The sequence below is a fragment of the Folsomia candida genome, unplaced genomic scaffold (genome assembly GCF_002217175.1).
Source record: "Folsomia candida strain VU population unplaced genomic scaffold, ASM221717v1 Fcan01_Sc003, whole genome shotgun sequence".
Classification (NCBI taxonomy): domain Eukaryota; kingdom Metazoa; phylum Arthropoda; class Collembola; order Entomobryomorpha; family Isotomidae; genus Folsomia; species Folsomia candida.
Window position 1 is genome coordinate 9,913,084 of NW_019091195.1, and position 10,027 is coordinate 9,923,110.

A 10,027-nucleotide genomic window follows, 5' to 3' on the forward strand; every position below is an offset into this window, starting at 1 on the left:
ACTAATAACTGAACAATTAAAGATATGATTAAACAGTTTTAATAGTAAATATATTCCTTTCCTGCTTTCTCAAAATATAACTCTGCAATATAAATATATTTTGCAAGAAAATTTGAGGAAGGCCTATACACATAAACGCTGATCAGCAAGCCATGAATCAAAATGACGGAACGCATCTAAATCCGATCTGGGTAGCAACCCTCCTTTCAGTATTATGATTTATTTATTTAGTGCCGAAATATCGCATGTCAACATTTAAATCTATGGCAAATGAGTGATCACTTAAGCCATAAAAACTAACAAATAAGTATGTATTTTGGTAAAGAAATAATTTCCTCTACTCACACGTTGCAAATTAAACGTGAAGGGAGAAACCTTTACTAACTAGTTGCGAGTTTGCTAAACCTAATCCTAAGTTGAATACTAGAAAACTAGTGATGCATTACAAAACCTTACATTTAATTAATCGATAGCACAACACCGAGAATTTTTTCTTGAGCATGCAAATAATCTTTAGTGCACTTGATTACGCGATCATAACGGGTGACTCAGGATCAGTTGCTATATATTCCATTATTTCCCTTATACTCGTGCGATACTGCAGTGGTCCGTTGTCCACTGAGAAAGCTTGAATTGTGTAATAATCTTAACAAGCAGGCAAGTACGTATGCACATACTTGTGTTGTTATTTTTCAACTTATTTCTTTTATGCTTGTCATAAAACTGGGCGTAGGTTCCAAATTAGCAACACAAATGCTCCAACTTACTTATGGCATAATCTGAGTTTTTTCGATGGCCAGCATACATGACTTTCATGTCATTTCCTATCCGAAATCTTGATGCGTGTTCAACCAGGAAAAGGAGTTTATCTGTTTATCGGTGTAAGCCTGCCCAAAGGATAGCATCACGTAATCGTGGGCAGGAATTCTGTTAGTTTTGGTTAGGCCAGCCCTTCTCAAAGGGTAAGAAATAAGAGTGCACCCTTTGTATATATCATGCTTCGCTATATGTCGTCTACAATTATTATTGCAAAATGTAAAAGCTACAATTGCAATTTGTTCAATCACCAACAACCTCAAATGGCAATATTGGCGTTGGTGTATTCTACATATGTACGTAGAGAAATTCAGAAGAGTGCTACATATGTGATATGGTTCAAATAAAGAAAGTTAAAGATGTTTCCCATTATTTTAAACACGACGTTTGCAGCGAGTTACTAGTGCATAAAACACAGATTTTAACTACTTAAACATAATTTAAGATGACTATTGCTTACGCAGCTGCTGTCTTTTGCATTCCTAGTTCGGATCACTTACAAGTTTCTCTTTATTTATTTTTCTGCTTAAGCGCCCTTCTTTAATGGTAAGGAAACATTGCCAATGACCAAACCAGTCATTGTTTACCTTTACATTTTTATCTAGCCTCTGGAAACAACTTTAGGCTAGAAGAGTGGAAAAACGTTGAATGGACATAAGTTGCAAAGTGGGACGTTTAATGTGAACCGTTTAGAGTTAAGTCATACAGCGTGGGTCATTTTATAAATAGCTTTAATCACAACTGCTCAAGTAAGTATCATGTGTCAAACTGTATATCTGACAAAGGTACCAAAAATAGAAGCCTGACTTGACTAATCGAATGAATTTGTTTTCAAATGAATCGCTCATCTCAATCTCTTTCACATATCCACACAAGTATCTAGCATATCTGGAAAAAAGTTCATTTCACGTTCCTTGAAATGAGCAAAAAGTTCATTCTTTTGAGTACATCAGCGATTTTTAGAGCTAAGTTTATGAGCATCTACAATTTCTGCAAACAAAGCACACTTTGTGATTACATTTCATCACCAGTTGTAGAATTAGCATACAGCCAAAGGAATCAATTGCACCAATTTCCTCTAATTCGAATTTATTACAATGTTAATTCCATCCAGGAAGGCAGGGTTGTTAAAGGATGCCTATTTCCCAGTTCCATCCCATCGGGCACACGACGAGAGCAAACTAGGTTTATTTTTTTTGCAGAGTTGAAATGCTCGAATTGAGAATAAAAATGGAGAAATTATTCCATGATATCTGCAGTTCATTTGCAAGTCTGATGTAGGCACGACCCATGAAAATGAATAATTATGGTGTACGACAGGTTATGGAGCTTACCAGATTATAAATAAAAGCCTTCTTCCCATTTTCCACCATATTCACAGTGAGAAAATTACCGGAAGTTCATTAAAAAGATTTATTTAAGTTTGCTTGCTCTCTTTCTCCCCCTCATTGTATGCCCATAAGTGCAAATTACAATTCCCGACAACTCATGTTCCTAGGAAGGCCAAAGTCGCATTAATTGTTACATCCATTATGTACGGTTGCTAAAAAACTGCCAAATTAGAATCACATTTTGCTTACTTAATTTTAAAATATTTTATTTGCATATGCTACAGTTTTAAATTATTAGACTTGGCGTGTTCTGCTAATATGAAATACTTGTGTAAGTGAACTGAGCATTGCTCAGTTCACTACTTAATGGTCGATTTTGCGTAAAGAAGTGGAAGGAATGCATCTTCCTAATTAGACTCTGGGCAATTAGTATTCTAGTTATAATGTCATACTTTCAATTAAATATAATGAACACAGAAGGGGCATAGGAATAATATATGTCGTCCCAAAATTTAAACTTTTTTGAGAGTCAATTAGAAGATTTTATATTCGCCTAATTGAATTCTTAAGCTGTTACTTCTCTCATTATAAATCAATCCTTGTGCAAATGAGTGAATAACGTCAAACTTTGAATAGCGTTTTAATAACTATGTTCTTTTGATCTCGGAGTAATTTACCTTTCCTTCATTCAAGGGCAAATTTCCCTTTGACTTTTTCAATTCATGTCAGGTCGAGCTCATTGGGTAACCCAATTTTGTTCGTTGCGAGATTTGTCATTCATGATACCGCAATTACGCGAGTTCACATTATTGTATTTATTGATGGCTTCAGTTGAATACGTATTCGTACTATGCCTCGAATGGAACGAGTCTGGTCATGATCCATAAATTTACTTTCCCGTTTCCCCTCCCACTGCTTGCCATCAACAGTTACTAATTAAATATTTTAGAAAACCCTGCTGAGCTCTTGCGAACATTGGCAAACATTTTCCTTGAGCATGTGGATGATATCCCTGGGGTGTGAGTTGATTATAAACAAAAGAGGACAATTTGAAGTGTCAAAGAGGTTGAGTTTGACGGACAGGCTGAAATGAGAACTGGAACCACTGGGCCACAACTTGCAATCTGCAATGGAAGTCTGTCAGCCATCGTTCCACCAAAAGTGTCTTGCACCCACAGCCACACCTACACACACGCCTAGATTTACCACATTTGAGCTCGTGGTCGCCATAAATAGGCTCAATCATAATCATTTTCTACGTTCTAAATTCAAGAATATGCTTATCACCTTACCTATACGTTTGTGGGGCACATCCATGCAAAAGCAGTACTTACAATTAGCCTGTGTTACATGCGAGGGGAGGACCAATAATAATCTGGTTGACCATGATTTTAAAAAAACGGTGTGACCACCCCGTTTTTTCCTGTGGGAGATCTACTCATACATGTAGATATAGCAAACAAAATTTGTTCACGGCAGAAGCATGGAGATCGTTGAAAGTGACAAAAAACAGTGAGACACGAGAAACAAAACCTAGGTATAAGTGGTACGGCTTTGCTTAGCCCGAACCAGGGTTGATTAGTAAACCCTTGTTTATCACTAGTTTTCTATAAAATTATGTTCTACTATTTTGGACTAATTCCTGCATTAACTAGTGTCAATTCTTCATATTTCTTTGCACCAAATTCTGAAAACATTTAATGTTTTCCTCCAAGTAGGCAAGGAGAAGGGACAGTGGAACTTGAACAACGTAGGTCGCCCCTATAAAAATTGTGAAGTTCAAACCTCCAAATACTCAAATGCTAATCGTAAGTTATTTTTCGACCCCATACTAAATTTCAGCTGAATACGTAGGTGTTTTATTATTGATTTTCAAAAGGTGTGTTCCGCACTGTTTGTGACCAAACTTTTGATGAAATAACAAACTTCGAATACATTTAGGAGGTTGTGATTTTTTTCAGTTCTGTAGGTTAACATGAACACTAGAAATAAATCAGCAAACTTTACCTCGACGGAAAAAATGTCAGATTTGCAAATTAAATATCGTAGCGTGATTTAATTTTTAATGCTGGAGGGGCAATACGTGTCGCAGATTTATGATCGAATGCTTAAAATTTACGATGAAAACTGCCCAACACAAAACACAAATTCAATTGCGTCAATAATTTCAAATGATGGCGAAAAAAAGTCTCGGACAAAAAGCCGCTAGAACGCCCAAAATCTGTTTCTCCCACAGAAAGGCTCCGGAAACTAGAGAAACCAATAATGAGAGATCCGCGATTGAAACTGCCCTATTTAGCAGATGAGATGGGTGTTCCAAAACCAACAATTTGTTCCATGTTAACTGAAGTCTTCGGTATGAAAATGGCTTCCTCCCGTTGGGTACCAAAATTGCTTTCGGCATCTCAAAAACAGGATCGAATCGACTTTTGGAATGAAACTTTTGCCCTTTCAAATGAAACCTGGAACTTGATTTATATTTTAATAGTTGGATATGATACTTGGGTTTACTATTATGACCCGGAGACCAAATAATAATTCACACAATGGAAGCACGGGGGGTCGCCACCGCCCATGAAAGCAAAAGTGCAAAAACCTGCCAAAAAATTGATGATTCCCATTTTCAAGGATACCAAAGGTCCCCTCCTTATTACATTTATTGGTAAAAATACTATGATAAATGGGGCAGCCTATGCAGGAATTTCGAAGGAGCTGTGTGCTGTGGTTGAAGAAAAACGTGGGGTCAAAAAAAAGAGTTGGTGCATTTTTAGCACGCCAAAGCGCCACCTCATACCTGGCTTTTGCGAGGGCTGCTGCAGACGGAAATCGCTTCACCTAGATAAACCACCTCCTGTACAGTCCAGACATGACCCTTGGTGATTATTATTCGTTTCGAAACTTAAAGAAAGACATCAGGGGGAAACGGTTTTCTGATGATAACGAAATCAAGTCGTAAATTTTGGCATATTTTCGAGGTAAATTTTGATGAGCTATTGCTAGTGTTAATGTTAACCTACAGAACTGAAAAAAATCACAGCATCCTAAATGTGTTTGAAGTTTATTATTTCATCAAAAGTTTGGTCAGAAACAGTGCGGAACATACCTTTTGAAAATCAATAATAAAACACCCACGTATATCAACTTTTAGGAATCGGTATGGGTCACTAGTGGCCCCTCTGGTTAATTTTTATTCATATTTATTTAACTTCGTATTATTTCATGATCTCAAGATCTTTGTTAAAAATTTTAAGCTTTCCAAGTTAATTTCTGAAAATCGGTCGGGGTGCCTTTCAAGATGATTTTTTTAAATTTCAATGCATACTCTTCCATTAAAAACCATAATCCATGCCAAATTTCAGCATACGATATGACTATCGTCAACAACTGGCATGGGTCGCCCCCTCGGGTCCCTCCAGAAGAAAATTTTTCCAATTTCCCTTCACTGTCTTCATCTTTCTGACCAAATTTCGGCTTTTTACAATTTTGAAATTTTGGTACATAATACCCCGCCCACCCAGATGACCCCCACTGGTCAACCACTAGACCGATTTCACCCATCTTTGAACTCGTTTCTCAACATGCATATGACAATAAACCAATTTCCAAAAAAGCCTACTTATCCTTAGGTGAGGCGCTACTAAAAACGTCACACAAGGTCTCTGGCCTCCTCACAATGAATGTCTGGAGGTTTGCATTCTTTAATCCTTACGAGAAACCACAGACAACAAAAAGTTTATGCGCCCTGAGCCCTGATATAACACGCAATAGAAAGAATATACATACTTCCACATCGCGTAGTTGGAAACTGCTCCCGGTATTTCTGAATGACACTTCAAGACAATTGATATCTATTTCAAGAATGGAATTGAAACGGGTGTTTGTGAAATATTCTCCTTGTAAAAAGGTGACGCACATGAGTTTCTGTTTACCTCTTCAGTTGACATTGGTTTGTTGGCACTACTACTTTGGTTACGTATTTACATGGTTTCATACATATGTAAGTTGTCACTAGTTTCTTCCTTACGTATAATTCTGGCGAAATCGCTATATGATGATATTTGTATGTAACTTGAAAATAAGTAATACAATCAAACGTTTTTCAGATTGTGGTGGCAAAATACAAGTTATAAATATGTAGCTCACTGTCGAAAATCAACGGAATAAGAAAATGGAATTAATGAAAAATATTTGCAAGAAATGATGAAACGAGCAAACATAATTTCCCCCACGAGCAAGAATGTCGGGACAAATATGAAAAATAAAAGTCATTTTGGAATTTTTAATATCAAGAGGATCAAAGAGACTCGCAGTACATCAGAGAACTTTTGGTTTTATGCAAAAGTCGCATCTATTTGATGGCGAAGTAAGATGCTCCAAAAATTGATATATTCAATCAATTGTAAATGCAGTAAAGTATTTAAACTGCCAAACTACATTAGTTTTGTCAGATTGACGCTTGTGGATCATATGCATGACAGGAACAAATTGGAGGATATTGGATGATGCAGGTTTGGGTTTTTTTCAGGACGAGGAAAGTTTAAGACAATTTACAACTTTACCCAAATTCTCAAAACCCGAATCAGACATACTTTTAGAATACTTAGTACATACTCACATATATACTTGGTAAGTTGTTATACACTTCCGCGCTATATTTATATCTATCCATAAATTGCTGCCCAAGTGTTGGCAAAATCAACACCAGGTTCTACCTCGTCCAGCAAAAGTGAGAAAAGTTCGTAATTGCAGAGTTTTTATTGAAACAAGTTTTCATTTTATTGGTCTTACTTTATCCACCCTTGAATTTAACTTGATGTAGTTGAACATGGAATACTGTAAATGCTACCAAAAAAATCTTTTCTGACACTTTCCACATATAGATTTTGTACGCCACGAAATCAGTGAAAACTTCACGCGTTTACTTTTTTAGCTCATGTACTATAATTTTATAAAATTGCGATTGCGAGTATGTATGAGTAGCACCACATTAGCGAATCCCACGACTATGTTCCCATCCATGTAAGACGCGACAAATAAATCAGATCATCCGTACTTAACCATGAACGTTTGATTAGAAATGTATTTATTTCTGCTGGAATAAATACAAGTCATCAAATGAATTTTGGTTACTACACACTCGGCTTTAAATGAGGCGTAAAGAGTTGTTGGGAAATTGGTCCAGTTGATGTTTTTCTGGAGGCTGCTCTCGTCCCTCTCACGTCTTGCAGTTATGAGAACTAAATACGTGGCTGAAATGGTTTTGGAAATGAGGAAAAGTTTAATATTTGCAATTATCTGCTGCGAAAGAAAACCACACTTCAGGCGCAGAGTCGTCATCACCTTCCCCACAAAAAATTACCCAGGCGTCGAGGGTTGATGGGAAGCTAGTAAACGACGTAAAGCAACCAACCGACAAATTTGCCAATTCCCAAAACTTGGCTATACACTCGGCTCGAGGGAAAGAGTTCTCTCGTCGTTGGAATTATTGTCCCCGAAAAATTACTTTTGCCACGCTTCATCATGTCCCCGCTCCCGTTCAGTCAAGCTGACATTCCCGACATTGTGGAGATTAAAGTACGTGGTGTGAGCTGTGATGTCATGTTTATTCAGATGCCAGAAGAGAGTCAACTAAAAAAGAACCGCATCCTCCGTCAGTCCGTCAGTCAGTCAGCCACTTTCCCATCACGTTCACGACGACGATGATGTAAGTTCATAAGTCCCTCACTTGCACGTACCAGCTAACAAAGGAGAATCAACAACCTCATGCCTGAAATTTTTATAGCCGCGACCAACAAATATTAACTATACATATAAAACGAGGCAGCCATAATTGTTGATAGGCCGCAACTGTCCATCCATTACTCGAGGTTTCGGTTATCATTTTTGATTGTTTCGCAAGGAGAAGAAAACATAAAAAATACATAAAAATAAAAACGGGATTGACTCGATTTTAAAATTCTCCTCACGTGAATGATGTGACTGCATGAGGGACTTTGGCATTAGATATCCATATTCCGTGTTCTCATCGATATGGTCTTCCGCTCCTTCCTCTCTCCTTGTCAGACATGGCAAACAACTTGTGCTCAGCATTGAAAACCAACACATCCACACCAGCACAGCCACATATACGCAAGTATTACGATACAACCTGAATTTGAGTGCTTTCACCAATTTCACCGCTTCTCATCAAAGAAGCAGTTCTCCGTGCACGTACTTTCCGGCTCTATCTGCTCATTCCTTGTGGCATGAGAGAAAGCCATGCAACCACCCAACCAGCTAACCAACCAGTATAAAGTTTCGCCTCTCACTTTGTATTAGTAAGTGTGCAGTATCAGTATGTGGTGGTGGCCATGGAATGGTCGGTCATAGTCACTATCGCCCAGGATAAAACAATTTGGTAATATCACGTGAATGCTTTCTTTGCTATACATTGCAGTCGACATAAAATGGTGAGTAAAAATCGCAATCGCTGCCAATCGCAACCTGAATGCAGATGAATCTGGAATGTACGTATGGGTTGGCACACAGCAGCAGCAGGAGCAGCAAATTCTCCGCTGGCTAACTAACGGACCAACCTTTATTTCCCCACATTAGCTCTCTTTCCGTCTTCTTGCTTTCCCCGTGCTCTCCTCTCTCGCTCCCTCGCTTTCTCCGTCTTTGGTGTGTGGGGAACTGTGCAGTGCAGAAACAAACGTGAAATAAAACTCCAATTGCAAACAAATTATCGAAGTCTTGTTCTTTGCGTGCACGAAATCCTTTTAAGCCGCAAATGGCGAGTGACTATGCAATACTCACGTTTTCTATTTTTTCTCTCAAACCACAGGCAATTTACTTCGCATTGAAAGTCAAACATTTAGCCAAGGGCCTGATAATATTATTACGCTTTCCCCGTCACCGGCATAATTTGCTCAAGGAAATCAAATTTTTATGCTACATTAAGAACCCACGTTCTATTGGTTTATAAAACACTCTGCGAAAATTGAAAATATGAAGAACGTCAGAATTAGATTTGCTGAATTTTTAAGGTTTAGCATTGAAAATTGAATTAAGTTTTCTATTGTTCCGCTAAAGGAGATTGTCTCTTATGAAATTTGAATGGAATTTGAAAGGTTACACTGAAAACTTCAATTTAGAAGACTCAGAACTAACGTAGTTGAACATTGTCTTCCTTGTTTCTGTCCCTAAGGACTACGCACTCAAAAATATCTGCTGAAAGCATATGAATTTCTAGATGATGTGAATTTCTGCAGTTGAAACATGATGCGTACTTTTTTGGATTCATATCTTACGTACAACAATCCAAAAAAGAAATAAACTTTTCCAAGTACATACGCCCACCTACCCATTATATAATCGCAAAAAATAATTGTTTGCAAATCAATATTCATACTTCGTATATTTACTTCCATAAAGATTCGTATGTAGCTATGTAGATAGTATAGATATTAAGTGATCATAAAATGGTGGGGGTATTGCCAATGGCAATTTGCCATCATACTTATTCAACTATTTATATGCATACATACGCGTATTTTTATATACATATATGCGTGTCGCCGATGACTAAATTAGTTCACCGGCATTGAATCACTGCAAATGTAGAATAATTATTAACAAATTGTTTAACAAATGTCATATTTCACCCAAATAGTGTTCGGAGCCTGTGTGAAGCATTCATTCGCGATGCAAATTTGAGAAGCTTAATCTGTTATAAATTCCAGCTATTGCTCTCTGCCACCATGTAGCGTGACAAGAACATCCGCCAAGCCAGCACTAAACGCGGTAATCCTCCATTGGGATAACCGTGCTCACCTTCACCACTGTGTACACTCAGACTCACTCGTCGTATGAGTAAAGGTCTGCGATCACGAAACAATTAA